This window comes from Choloepus didactylus, chromosome 1, assembly GCF_015220235.1.
Source record: "Choloepus didactylus isolate mChoDid1 chromosome 1, mChoDid1.pri, whole genome shotgun sequence".
NCBI classification, from domain to species: Eukaryota; Metazoa; Chordata; class Mammalia; order Pilosa; family Megalonychidae; genus Choloepus; species Choloepus didactylus.
Window position 1 is genome coordinate 215,394,090 of NC_051307.1, and position 13,837 is coordinate 215,407,926.

General features: G+C 41.5%; 1 protein-coding gene across 5 annotated transcripts in view; it reads left to right on the top strand.

Annotated features, from left to right (window-relative positions):
• The window catches only part of PTPRG (protein tyrosine phosphatase receptor type G), a 686,843-nt gene that overhangs the window by 108,521 nt on the left and 564,485 nt on the right, over positions 1-13,837 (top strand). The window contains exon 1 of one of the 5 annotated variants that reach the window (XM_037799518.1): positions 8,462-8,872. The exons of the other annotated variants lie outside the window; for them this stretch is intronic. The gene's annotated coding sequence lies outside the window, so the exon portion shown is untranslated. Of the gene's footprint in view, positions 1-8,461; positions 8,873-13,837 lie in introns of those variants that run through there. 5 annotated transcript variants of the gene reach the window in all.

Consider the following 13,837-nt stretch of genomic DNA (forward strand, 5'->3'; position numbering starts at 1 on the left):
TTTTAGATCTAACAAAGCTCAAGGTGTCTTGCTCACTAATTACAGGGATGTCACACCTGGTCTGAACAATGGGTCATTATGGAGCCCATAGAGGAGTTTTTATTTTCTGTAAAGTTGAATTACTCTTTGCAGTCTTCATTGCAAAATCAGGCTGAAAAGATCAGCACAATGGCTGAAGACAGCTGGGCTGACAATTGACAGAAGCCCAACCAGGAGTCCCTGGGTAAGGCCACTTTGGAATGAGAATGGTGGCATCAGTCACTGAGGACAGTTTTCTGAATGGGTTACATGTAAATGAAGCAGTGGTAACCCTGTTACTATGGATTGGCCTAGAGTTAGTAGTCAATTCTCCATGGAACTGTAATTTTCAATTGCAAGTCAGGATGTATTTTTTCCCTTTTAGGAAATGTGTGGTTCCCATACTATTTGGTTAACCAAACATCTAAATTTTCCTTTGCAATTGACACTTAACATCTTTGTTATCCTTGTGGTAGTTTGGCTCTCTCAGGCGTACTTCTGAGTTTGTGGCCCTTGCTAAAACCATCGTTTCAGTAGCCAAACTTAACTGGAAATCCCTTTGTTTTCCTCTTCATAGTCACCACATTCCCTGCTTCCCTCTATTATATTTATTTCTGTCTCGCTGGTGCATACGCTTGCTCTCTCAACATATGACTTTACCCTCACTTGAATTTTGGAAGTCTTCTTGAAAAATATTGCAGAAGGACTTGAGGCTACAGTTTGGCATTACGAATAGAAGAGAGACTTCCCATTTGGGTTTAAGCATTTAATAAGGGCCTTTCTGCCTGAAGTAGAAATTATGTGGTCATTATTTTGGGGCTGTGATTAGAATATGTGTTACAGTGGTAACATTCAGAAATGTGTAGCTTTGTCTGCTACATATTTAGATAAAGCAGCTCTGGTACCAGCAAACATGACATAAACACTAGTTTGAGGTTCCCTGAAGACAAAACAGCTATGTGAAAGTCAAAACTCTACTTGTGACTGCTTTCTCTTTTGTTTCCTGAAGGGATCAGAGGTGTTACCTGGACTTTCAAGAATAATTCGAAGGGAAGTTTTGCCTTCTGGGTTGTTGAGCCCCTCCTGTTTCGCATATGGATGTGTGTGGTGTGTGTCTGTGTGTGTATGTGGTGTGTGTGCATGGTAGGTGGTGTACGGGTGGAATGTGTTGTACGTCGTGTGTGTGTGTGTCTATGTGGTGTGGCATGTGTGTGTATGGTAGGTGGTGTATGGGTGGAATGTGTTGTATATCTTTGTGTGTGTGTGTGTGTGTGTGTGAGGTGTGATATTTTTCCCACTCTGCTTCCGCTTTAGCACACTCCTGATAGCTCCTCTCCAGGATATGTTGTCTGGATGGACATATGTTCCTGTGCATGCCCTTTAGGGCATGTTTGGCAGTTCATTGAAGGTGAAAGTACGTTGAGCTTTTCCTTTGGGTCTCTTGTTTAGGAGCATTTTTGACCCTTTTTAAAAATGCAATTTTTTAAGTGTGGATTCTCTCTGAGCCTGTATTTGCCACATGCCAGTGATACTGGGAGAAAGAAAGGGAACTCGTGCAAGCCTAGAGGGGCTCTCTCAACATGTCCCAGTAGCTCCTGAACCTCATGTGGTTGTTATTATGGAAAGTCTCATAGCAAGTTCTCTGGGAAATACAAAAGTTGTACAAGTGGTAGCCTCTGATGCAGGGTATATACAGCTTACTTAGTTTTGGAGCCAAAATTGGACTATGTGAACCAGCTTAGTTGGCTTCAAAATCAGGAATCAACAAACGTGGATTAATATAGATTAAAATCTGTGCATAAAATTCTAATGGACTTGGGATGCTGAGTTTTACAGTTTACTGGGGAAGGCTTCCTGGAGTTGAATTTGGGATCCAGGTTTAAAAGAACCAGTACAGAATGGTGAGGATGACCATGTCACCATGGTCTTTGCCATCATGACTTACTTTGTGACCTTGCAGGCAAATGATTTAACCTGAATCTCCTCTCCTGGATGTGGAGCTCTTCTTCTTTTCCTCTGCCTCTTCCTCTCCCCCCACCCCCCAAATTACAAGAGTACCTACCTACCCCACAAGTTGGTTGTCAATATTAAATGAGACAGTGCATGTGAAGAGTTGGTCAGAGCGTCCACGCTTACTGAGTTAAGGATTTGGAATTATCAGGGAAGGCAGAGGTATGCAAGATAGGGAAACTGGTTTGTGTGAAAAAGGCCCATTGAGGGAGAAGGATTACTGCAGGTGCCACATTGTGGAAAGGTGAAAGGAAGGTCTGAAGAGGGGCTGGAGAGGACATGGTTAAGGTTAGGTGTGCAGTTGTTGGTCCCCAGGGGATCTGACTGCCCTATGTGTGTCAGCTTAGAGAGGGAGCAGAGATGCAAGGAGTTTACTGGGTGGGGGGGGGGGGGTTGTTAGTGCCTGTGGCAGATGAAGGGGGAGGAGGCAGGATTGGGCAGGGAGACCCTCAGAATTCTATGCAAATATGATGCAGTCTTAGCCACCCCCACCAGAGGCCGCTGAGCAATGATTGCTTGCTAGAGGAGTGCCACAATTGGCAGAACTAGCCAAGCCCAGGTCCCCTTGCCCTGTGCAGTCCTTGGCTGGGCTGGGAGTAGCATGGTCTTGGCTCAAAAGCTGCATGCATCCTGAAGGCACTGCGGTTGGAGGCTGCTGGCCAACCATGCTCCCTGCAGCCGAGCAGCAGGTTCTTTCTACAGGAGTGCTCCACCTTCTACACTAGGGTCCCTATTGTATCTTGTTTTATTTCCTTCATCAATGTTTTATCGTCAACTATAAGAAAAAAATGTCTAGTTTATCTCTTCCATGAGGGTGTGGCCCTTGTCTGTCTGTCTGAGAGCCCCCACGCTGAGTGCAGAGAAGGGCATCCCCATCTCCTGAGGGGAACCTTTGGCAGCCTGTCCCAGTGGTGTCACGTCTCTTACTGCTTAGCTTTCTTATTTCGGCTTGGAAAAATTAGTTACCTCTTGTTGGTTTGTGAGTGGGAATGGAATAATTGTGAACATTTGCTAGATATTTATGAGGGCTGTGCACTGTGGCATTTAATCCTCCTTGCAGTCCAGGGGAGGGTAGACTAGCTTCTATTTGGCTAGTAGAAGGCAGCATATATGCATGGCCATTTTGTAGATGAGGACACTGAGCTTTAGAGAGTTTAAATCTTGAAAGACCCCAGGGTCATGCATCTCAGGAGTGGCCAAGATAGGACTCGGGCAATTTCTGCCCACTGAACCATGAACTTGATAGCTCTGCTGCTGTGTGGCAGATAAAGGTGGGAGCTAGGGAGTGAATGGAAGGAGGATCTGGCCCATACCAGTGCTTGGAAGCTTCTCCTCATTGTTCTCTGTGCCAGGGAAGGGAGTGGCCTTTTAGTACTGGCCTGTTGCTATGGTGAGTTGGTGAGGCTGTGGGTAAAGAGGTACTCTCACACCTCTCTAGTGGGGACTTCAAATTGATACAGCCGTTGTGAAGGTGATTTGGCCATGCCAGGCACAATTATATATGCACATACCCTTTGATCCAACAACTCTGCCCCCAGCTTTTTCTCCTACAGTTGTACTTCCATAAGTGCAAAATGACAAATCAAGGACATTCATTGTGGCCGTGTTTGGATTTGGAAAGGATTGGAAAAACCTGGCAGCTCATTAACAGGGTTGTTCTAATAAATTATGCTATGTCTAAATCATTGTTTATGATTTTATGTGCAGCTGTTGTGATTTTATGTGGCAGCTCTTTATGAACTAATACATATGTTTATCTATCTATAGAGATATCTGTATTTCCTGAGATATCTTGTTAAAGGTCTACAACAGTATCTAGATTAGGCTACTTTTTTTGTGTGTGGGGACTCATACAAGAGTATCACTAGCAGCAGTGGTTATAGGAATTGCCTTGGGAGGTGTCCTGGGCAACGGATGAGGGAAGAAGATGGCAGTTTTCACTGTCTATGCTTTGGTACCTTTTGGCTGTTATGATCTATGCGTGTATTATAGATTCAAAAGATTAAATCCAATAAAGACATCTTTTGAAACCAACTAACCAAAAAATGAATTAGCCACTGGCCATTAAGATCTGAAGAAGAGACCATGTAAAGCTTACCAGATGACATTGCATACATTGAAATGAAACTAGGACTCTGTTTATTACCTGTTGAGAGGAAAACACTAGCACATTTTCACCATATTTGGAGGAAATGTTGGGAATTGTTTGACTTGAAAATCTATTTTCTGGCTTTATCTGAAATTTGCTTTAGGGGGGTCTTCATTGGCACCTCAAAATGATATGCAGCCGTTCCCCAGGGTACTCACGGATCTGGATTTTGGTGGAAAGCACAAGTGCTGTCTGTGGTAACAGTGGCATTTATTCATATAATGATGATTCCTGATTATCCCTGGTAGCGCTGCAGGGTACACCTTAGTTACGCTATAAATGGACTCTGGGGCCACACGGTAGGGGACCTCCTGGCCTACTTGACTAAAGGGCAGTTTTGAGACCCTCTTGGAAGTTGCTGGTTGATATTCCTTCTTCCTCTCAATGCAAGTGATTGGAATGAAAAGAAAATGAAACTCTTCTGTATTTATATAAAAGGATGAAAAAGAATGAGAAGAATTTAGGAAAGCATGCATTGTTTTTAAGTAGGACTTGGTCATAGAAGTCTTTTTGGTAACACATTAGACAAATTCTTTAGAGACCCATTTGCGTTCACTTAGAGAAACATTTGTGAGGGTGGTATATAAAATGTGCAACGATACCTTCTCCTTTTTGGGAAATCAATTTGTTAAATAGCCTTCAATATATGGCAACTTTATGGTAGGATTATGACTTTTTTTGTTTCCATATTTGCTAAAGGGCTAATAGAATTATACAGTTTAATGACATGCTGTTTTGGTGTGCTAAAGCTACTGGAATGCAATATACCAGAAATGGATTGGCTTCTACATTGGGGTTCTATTAGTTCACAAATTTACAGTTCTAAGGCCATGAAAATGTCCCAGTTAAGGCATCAGCAGGACAAAACCTCCTCTGAAGAAAGGCCAATGGCATCTGGGGTTCCTCTGTCACATGGGAGGGCACATGGCTGGCTCTACTGATCCTTTTCTCCCGGATATAGCTTCTGGTTTCAGTGACTTTATCCAAGATGTCTTTGGACTTCTGTCTCAGCCTCTCTGTGTGTCCTTCTTGCTTTTCCTGGGGCTCTCTCTTTCCAAGTGTCTCTGGGCTCTCTTCAAAATGACTCTGCCTCTCATAAAGGTCTCCAGCAAGGGGCTCAAGAAGCACCTTGAAGTGGCGGGTTCACGTCTCCATGGAAACAAACCAATCAAAAGGTCCCCCCTACAACAGGCCCACCCCTAGAATATTGTATTAAAAGAACATAGGCTCTTCTGGGAGTACATAATAGATTCAAACCAGCACACAGGCTATTAGGCTAATAGGGGTGTGGGAATCTCACACGTGCTTTTGGAAGTGGAATTGGATACCCAGGGTTTACAGCCTGCTTCTTAGCAGAGGCCCTTTAAGCATGTTTCCTCAGTATTTGCATGGTTTGGAGCATGTCCACGTACCCCACTTGACCCCTTTTCTCTAAAGGTGTCTGACCTTTCCAAGCCATGGCTGGCATTCACTTTGTCTACCTTGGGTCTTTTGAGGTGGTTGTCAGGGAAGGTGTGTTGACAGGGATGTTGTCTCCAGAGAGAGAGAGACCTTCCCTGGGGTGATGTGTGTTATCAGCCAGATTTATAATATTTTCATGGAGTTAGCCAGAGACCAGGATTTAGTCGGGTGCCTCCCTGCAAAATTGTTTTTGAACCTTGGGCCAAAGAAAGGCTCTGTCTGTTGGTTGACCTAGGAAGCAGGTCCCCAAGCTGCAGCCTTGACTCTGTATCCTGGCATTTGTCATCCCAGCTAGGGATCTTTGAGGAATCAGAGCTAGATGAAACATGAGCTCATCAGAGGCTGCCTCCATCTTTTCAGAGACTTGGAGGCCACCAACTGTGGAAGCAGGTCTCCAGCTTTGTTGGTGATTAGCTGCACTGCAGGGAAGGCTCTTTGCATTTCCCTCTGTTCTGGAGCTTTTTGGTGGATTGGAGCAGTCTAATCTGGCTTCTTACTGAGCAGAATGTGGGCAACCCAGAATAAAAGAAAAGAGCCAATATCCTGCCCTGCTTGTGTTTTCCATAGCAAAAGGCTTATGCTTATGTTTGCAAAATTCAATTGTCAGTGCCCTTGACAGCTGCTACTTTAAATTCTGTGTCCTTTTCCTGTTTCTGGGTCATTGCCTAGTAAATGGTAAACATTACCATATCCTCGCTTTCTTTTCCTGGGTAATCTTATGTGAGGCTTGTCGGTGGCAGAATCTTTTACCCAAGGGTGGCTTGACTTCGACTTACTCGGCATACTTTAGACATATTTGCCTTATTCATGGACTGTCCTGTCTCTCTCACTGGATCATATCTTAGCATGTCTGGTGTAACCTTTATCTTTGCAGAGAGAGCAGAGGTTGTGGAGGTTTGGCAGTAGATGGGACCTGATACGGTGAAGTCAGATCCCTAACTTGGACATCCTTCTTCCACTTGAGGACTCCCTTTACTGTAAAAATCCATCATTCTGGATTTTATGTTCTAGTGTAACCAAGAAATTAAGAATTAACAAAAAATTATGACTACTGAATCATTATATATATATGCGCTTTTTACTTTCTAGAATATTAGAATAGCCAGAAGGAAGTACCTGAAATTACTGAACTATAACCCAACTGCCTTGATCTCTTATAATGATTGTATAAGTATGTACCCTTTATCTTGTGATTTAAAAACCTTGCTACTGGCCCCACTTGTACCCCTTATCCTGTTTTTCAACTTCATAGTCTTATGATCTCAAAACACACCCCTAGTATTTATTAATGAAGGAACTTGAGTCAGCCTAGAACTAACCCCCCCATAATTCGTACACTATCTTACTATCCAAAGCTAGATCTAACCAACATTGGCCTGCCAGACATATGTCATAGCTTAAACTCTAGCCTATAAGTGACTTATACCTCATTATAATACTAAAGTCATGCCCATCATCATACTAAGGCCGCCATTTTCTTAACATATGTTCTGTGACTGAGCATGTAATCAACCTGCACATGCTCAGTAATTAGATCGTCTCTAACTTCATCTCAAGCCATTATCCTAAAAACTGCCCATCTTTTGGTACTATAAAACTGTCAAGAGTTGTTGCAATTCATAGAAACAGATTTTTAGGCTGGTAGGCCATCTGATCTCCTGCTTTGTTCTTAGCAATAAACTCTTCTCTCTTTGAAAACCCAGTGTCTCAGGAACTGGTCATTTGGGCACATCGGGCAGAGAACCCCCTGTTTTGATTGGTGTCACTAGGAATGAAAATTATATTTACTATTAACCTAAGAAAAGCATTTTCAATTCACACTTGGGGCTGCTGCAACAAAGATTGCTAATACCAGCCAGAAGTGATTTGGCACTTGGAATGGCCTATTTTGGGGAATGATTCATATAACTTCTCCCTTATCATCATCTATAATGAAGAGTTGAAATTAGATATATACGTACACACATGTATGTACACACATACACAGAAGATGGTTTGCGTACTGGATCATGTAAAAAAAAGTCTAGAGGAATTTTCTACAAAATCTGATGCATATTTACAGAGGTCTGACTTAAAATGTAGATTGTATGGGGTATGTGGAATTCAGTTTTGAAGGTGCCTTGGGTGAGCACATCAAGTGAATAAATGGGGCAGCCGAAACTCAGATCCAGGGAGAAGTCACAGTGCTTGGTCAGCTGGGAAGACCTATCTGTTATTGGATGCTGAGGGCCCTGGTGTTGTTGGAAATACAAGTACCAAGGCTGAAATTGTTAGGGCAAATATGAGTTGCATTCATTGATTTGTATAGGATTGACTACTTCTGGGAGCATTCTGTGTAGCCCTGGTGAAGCAGAATCACGAACTCTAGTCCTTAGATTTATTGTTGGATATTTTTCCCAAGAAATTGAGGAAGACAAGCTAGTATGATAGTTATAATGATGATAAAATAGAAATATGTGTATCTTGTTTTATTGCTTGCTTATCCCATCATTGAAATTAGTTGATCAAAGAAATTAGCGATTTAACTAGCTTCCTTTTATATGGGAAGTGATTTGGGAATCTGTGTTACAACCACACCCCTCCTCCCCCCCAGTTATGGAATTTTAGTGGAGCTAGAGATGATACTCCTCTCACAAGTGCTTTGGAATGAAAGCACCTCGTTGGAAGGCCAGTCAGGCAAGGGAACAAACCTTCTCACGAGTCTCATTGTTATTCCCATACTATTTTTCTGCTGTCATTTTTTTTTCCTTTTCTGGGCACTGTCCAAGCTCTTCTTGGGGTTAGGTAATGGGGTAAAGCTTTGCCAGATTTCATTTTGGCATTAGCCCCAAACCGGGCAGTGGACTTTACTCCTTGCTGCTTGTGACAACCTCAGCAGCTCTCATTGTATGCAGCAGATGGTTTGGAACACGAGTGCAGCGGATTCCAGGAGGGTTGCTATCACTTCTTGGAAGGATGGGCTTTCTGGTCCTTGAAGGCCACTAAACCTGATATTGGAGAGAGTAAGAGATGGCAGAGATCCATCAGAGGTGTGCTGAGGGTGACTGTTTTGCCTCTTCTCTCCGAGACTAAAGGCAGGTGCTTAAAGGTCCCTTTGCCTGCTGGGGACATGTGTCTTATACAACAGCTGTGTCAGGGCTGTGCTTCCTTTCCATCTCTGGGCATTTGATACATGCAAAGTAGAGGACGTATGTGAAGAGCGGAAGATAGGTTGAACAAACAACACAGAAACAGGTAAAGCTTGTTTTTCCCTCTGGAAGCTCCATGGTTCATGATACAAGATAAATTCTTGCTCTCTTTCTTCTTCTTTCTCTCCTCATCTTCACACATTAAGGCTAGAATTGTGCCATTTTTGGATTCTATATTCCAAGAGAAAGCAATTCACTCAAATAGTTTCTGGTAGTTGACTTGTGTTCTCTTTGAAATGCTCTTCTAAGTATTTGACCAGAAAGAAAGCTTTTGAATAATAGCAACCGTGTGTTGGCTTTGAAGCTTGTGTTAGGGTTTATCTAGAGTGATTTTTTTCAAGGAAATTAACAGATGATGCACTCAATGCCAAATATTTTTAGATCTCAGTTGTCTTCCTTGAAAGGCACGTTATTGCTTCTTTACATTTCTTGGATGAAACTGCTCAAAGAATGATTGATTTTTGGAGAGAATTGCTGTGTTTTTACATAGACAGATAAAGTCAGGTAATCTGTCAACAGGGAACGGTTAAATAACATATGGTACTCGAAAAATGTGGAATATTAGCACACACACCCCCCATGACATAAAGTCTATATATACTGACATGGAAAAACATTCAATATGTTGTTGGGTTTTAAAAGCACGTTACAGAGAAATATGGAGTTTAAACTATTTGTGTTTTTTAAATGAGTGTAAGCATCACCTAATACATGTATGTGTATCTCTGTTACTTATGTCCAATCACTTAGAAAAATGACCAAAAACCAGTCTGTTCTCATTGGGATGTGGAGTGGCATTAAGTAGAAGGAGACAAAGGTGCTTGTTGTACCAATCTGTTGCAATGAGTATATATTTATATACTGTACATAGGGCAGTTTCTGGAAACTATCCCAGCAAGATCAGTAATGCAGACAAGATTTACCTGAGGCCACCATTTTGGTTCCCATCAAAAGCAGATGTGGCCTTGAGCATTTCAGTGGAAATGTGACACCACGAAGGATGTGTGGAACTTTCCTGAGGCTAGAGGCATAGTGGGATCACATCAAGTAAAGAGGAGCTTAACACTTGAACCCCTAACTCATAAGGAACTTTGTGATGGGGAATGGAAAAGGGATGTTCATGTCATGCACAGGTTGAAGAGAGATGCATTTTAGGCTGCAGAGAAAACATAATGAAAGAAGGGTGGAGAGTGAGAATTCTATATTATATTTCCTTTTCTTCTGCCTTTTTTTTTTTTTTTTTTGTTTTGTTTTGTTTTTTTTTTTTTTGGTCCGTTCCAGTCAGTGCTAAACAGTGAAATACTATATGATACATATAAATGGAGTTCCTTCTTCTATCCTGTGAAATTGGTGTCCCCTCTTTGAGGATTCAGCTTCTTTTCAGTGTGTGTGGTACAGTTAATGGTTTGAAGAAGAGTTTTGTGTGGCACAGAAGTTTCAAATCACATTTTTTTTTCATTTGAAGCATCGACTTGGCAATTTTTGAGAAGCATGTAATAGAAATTTAGGTTGTAATAAAGACCATGCTCTATGGAATTGGACAAAACAAGTCCATTGCACAACTTACTAGTAATACATCCCTGCATTAAGCTTTCAGCTGGGGTTTTCAGCTATAAAATGCGAATAGCACAATTATTTAACTCCATAGGGCTGATGTGAGAATCAAATGAAATAATGCACAAAAATGACATAAGTACAGTGTGTGGCACATGTTGTTTGATAGGTATGAGCTGCTACTGTTGCTTCTTATGCTGTGGAAATGATCAGAATTGAAAAATCCATGGCAAAGTTAGTTACCTTTACATGAACACATATTAAACTTTTTTGTATATTGTACATATTCTTCCTCAAAATCTTCCCAGCCCTTTTACTTACAGTTGTTTTTATAACATTTGGATACGATGTGAGATTTAAAAATTTTATGAGTTAATTGCTATTTCTTGGCATAAAAATGAAAAAAAGATGAACAATGGAAGAATATTAAAAACACAATTTACCCATTCATCGCATCAAATGTTTCAGTTTTATGGAGAGATAGGTATCAAATTAAGGTCTAACTATTTAGCAGGATGTATAAAAGATTAATATATAAGAAATTCTGAATTTAATACCTGTCCAAAACTTGTTAGAACAAATTATTTTTATGTTTCCATTAGGTTTTATGATGGGAAATAATATATTTTATGTAAGAAAAATTCAGATGCTTCTACTTATTACCCATGAGATGTCTTGAAACTTGGCACTGCATTTCTTTTTTCTAATATATTCTGAACTCTTATTGTTAAATGTTCAGGTAGTGTTTTATAATTGAATACATCTCCATGTCAACAGTGTCTGTCAGCCATTGTCCTTTAGATTTCCCAGACATTCTCTGCCGTTAGCTGGCTGGACTTAGTGCTAATAAGCCCTGGGAGACCCAGGGAGGGTTGCATCCTTGCCCTAGAAAGGTGTGCTCAGATATTCTGGGAAGATGGACAAAGGTGCAATCTGCTACATAACAAAGGTTTAAAAAGGTGTATGTGTGGAGGGGAGCAAGGAGGAGAACATAACTAAATCAGACTCTAGTTGGTTTCATGTGTGGGGTGGACTTAAGGGAGGACAGACTGAAAACTAAGTGATATTTGAGTTGAGTGGGGGCCTGAGATGCAAAGATGTGCAGAGAGAGGGAACAGCATTTTTGGTAGAGGAAGAGCACGTCCTAAGACATGTGTTCATATAAATACCATTCATTCTTTAGGGAGTGGCTGAGATGTAACAGAGATGAAACTGCGTTAAGGTAGGCAAAAGGCTACTTTATGAAGGGCCATATGAGTTTTTTAAAGGCATTAAGATGGTAGGTGGTAAAGTGCCTGTTCCAGTATGCTAAAGCTGCTGGAATGCAAAATACCTGAAATGGATTGGCTTTTACAAGAGGGGTTTATTAGTTCACAAATTTACCGTTCTGAGGCCCTGAAAATGTCCCAGTTAAGGCATTCAGCAGGATGATACCTTCTCTGAAGAAAGGCCGATGGCATCTGGGGTTCCTCTGTCACATGTGAAGGCACATGGTTAGAGTCTGTGGACCTCTCCCCAGGTTAGCTTCTGGTTTCCATTGCTTTGTCAAAAATGTCTCTGGGTTTCTGTCTTAGCTTCTCTCTCTTAGCTCCCGAGTGTCCGTGCTTGTTTCTCCCAGGGTATTTCTTTCTAAGCATCTCGGAGTCCTCTCTTAGCTTCTCCAGGGCAAACTCTGGATTTCATCTCTTAGCTTCTCTCCTGGTTCTGGTTTCAATGGCTGTCTCCAAAATGTCTCTTGCATTTTCTAAGTGTTTCTGAGCTCTCTTCAGAATGCTCTGCCTTTTATCTTCTCATAGAGGACACTGGTAAAGATGATTGAGACCCACCTTGAATGGGTGAGGTCACATCTCCATGGAGATAACATAATCAAAAGATCCCACCCACAATAGGTCTGCCCATATAAGATTGGATTAAAAGAACATAGTCATTTATGGGATACTAACAGACTCAAACCAGCACAGCGCCATTAAATAGATATGTTATTTATCTTATGTTGATTGGCAAAAAACAACATGTTTGATAAAGCACCACATTGGTAAAGGTATGGATAAAAGTACTGTCTTACTTACCTATAACTGGCCTACTACCGTGTCCATGGAGTATATATTTGGTTCAAAAATCTATACCTTTTGACTCAGTAATCCCAGTTCTGGAGATTTATCTTGTGAAGAGACTTGCACATCAGCACCAAGATTTATGTACAGGGATATTCACTGCAGCAACAATTGTGATAGCAAGAAACTTGAAACAGCCAAATGTGCATGATTAGGGTACTTCTTAATTATGACATGCTTGCATAATGGGGCACAATATAGCCATTTACAGGAAAAGATGTGTCTCTGTATGTACTGATTCTAACTGGTTTCCAACCTAGATGTTGAGTGGAAAAGGCCACATGCAGAATTTATATAGTATTCTATTTATTTAAGATTTTTCCTTATTGTAGGAGTGGGAGAGACAGACTTCCTTTCTCTCTTTCTCTCTTTCTCCCTTTCTCCCTTTCTCCCTTTCCCCCTTTCCCCCTTTCCCCTTCTCTCTCTCCCCCCTTCCACCCTCCCCCTTCCGTCTCTCTCTCTCTCTCACCTTCTCTGTCTCTGTCTCTCTGTCTCCCCCCTTCTCTGTCTCTCTCTCTCTCTCTCCCCCTCTGTCTCTCTCTCTCTCTCTCTCTTTCTCTCTCCCCCCCTTCTCTGTCTCTCTCTCCCTCTGTCTACCTCTCTGCCCCCCCCCCCCCCCCCCCCCCCCCCGGCCACAGAGTCTTTGGATACTTCCTGCCCCTCAAGTTTCTTCCTCAGAATGAGTTCCTTTGACTATAGGATCTCTCTGTCCCTGAGGTCTCAGCTGGGTCTGAAATCCTAGTGCCTCGCAGGGCCCCATGTATGCCCCTCTGCATTTTAGGTACCAATTTGAGATTGGTTTGCTTTTTGACTTTTGGAGTAATGTGAGAGATATTTTAAAGTCAAACATTCCTATTGAACATATGATGAATTCCACATCCAGTATGACTTCTTCCAGGTTGTGGTGGAGTAGTTTTGTTTTGATTTACTGTTTTTGTCAGATGACCAATAATTATAGTCAGTTGTTATTGTATGATGTATACAATCATATATGATGTATAGACTCCATTTTAAGAAAAAAAAAGGGAAACACTACTATATACATTAATAATTTTAATAAATTATCCTTAATTTATAAATATTGGGGAATTTGTGTGTGTTAGTGGGGTGGATGGAGTGAGACAGGGATTTAAGGAAGTGTTTTGAGAACATTGTATGGCACTTTCAGTATGTGTCACTGGAATGTAACTAGAGGCTCTTAAAAGTCTGAATCTGACCAGAGGGTATTGCCCTCATCAAGTGGTTCCTCCTTGAAACAAGTTCTTCTGAATGCTATGTGGTCATGCTAACCGTTTTTGTTGTTATTAAAGGGCCATAAATCAATACCTCAAGTGCATATCCAT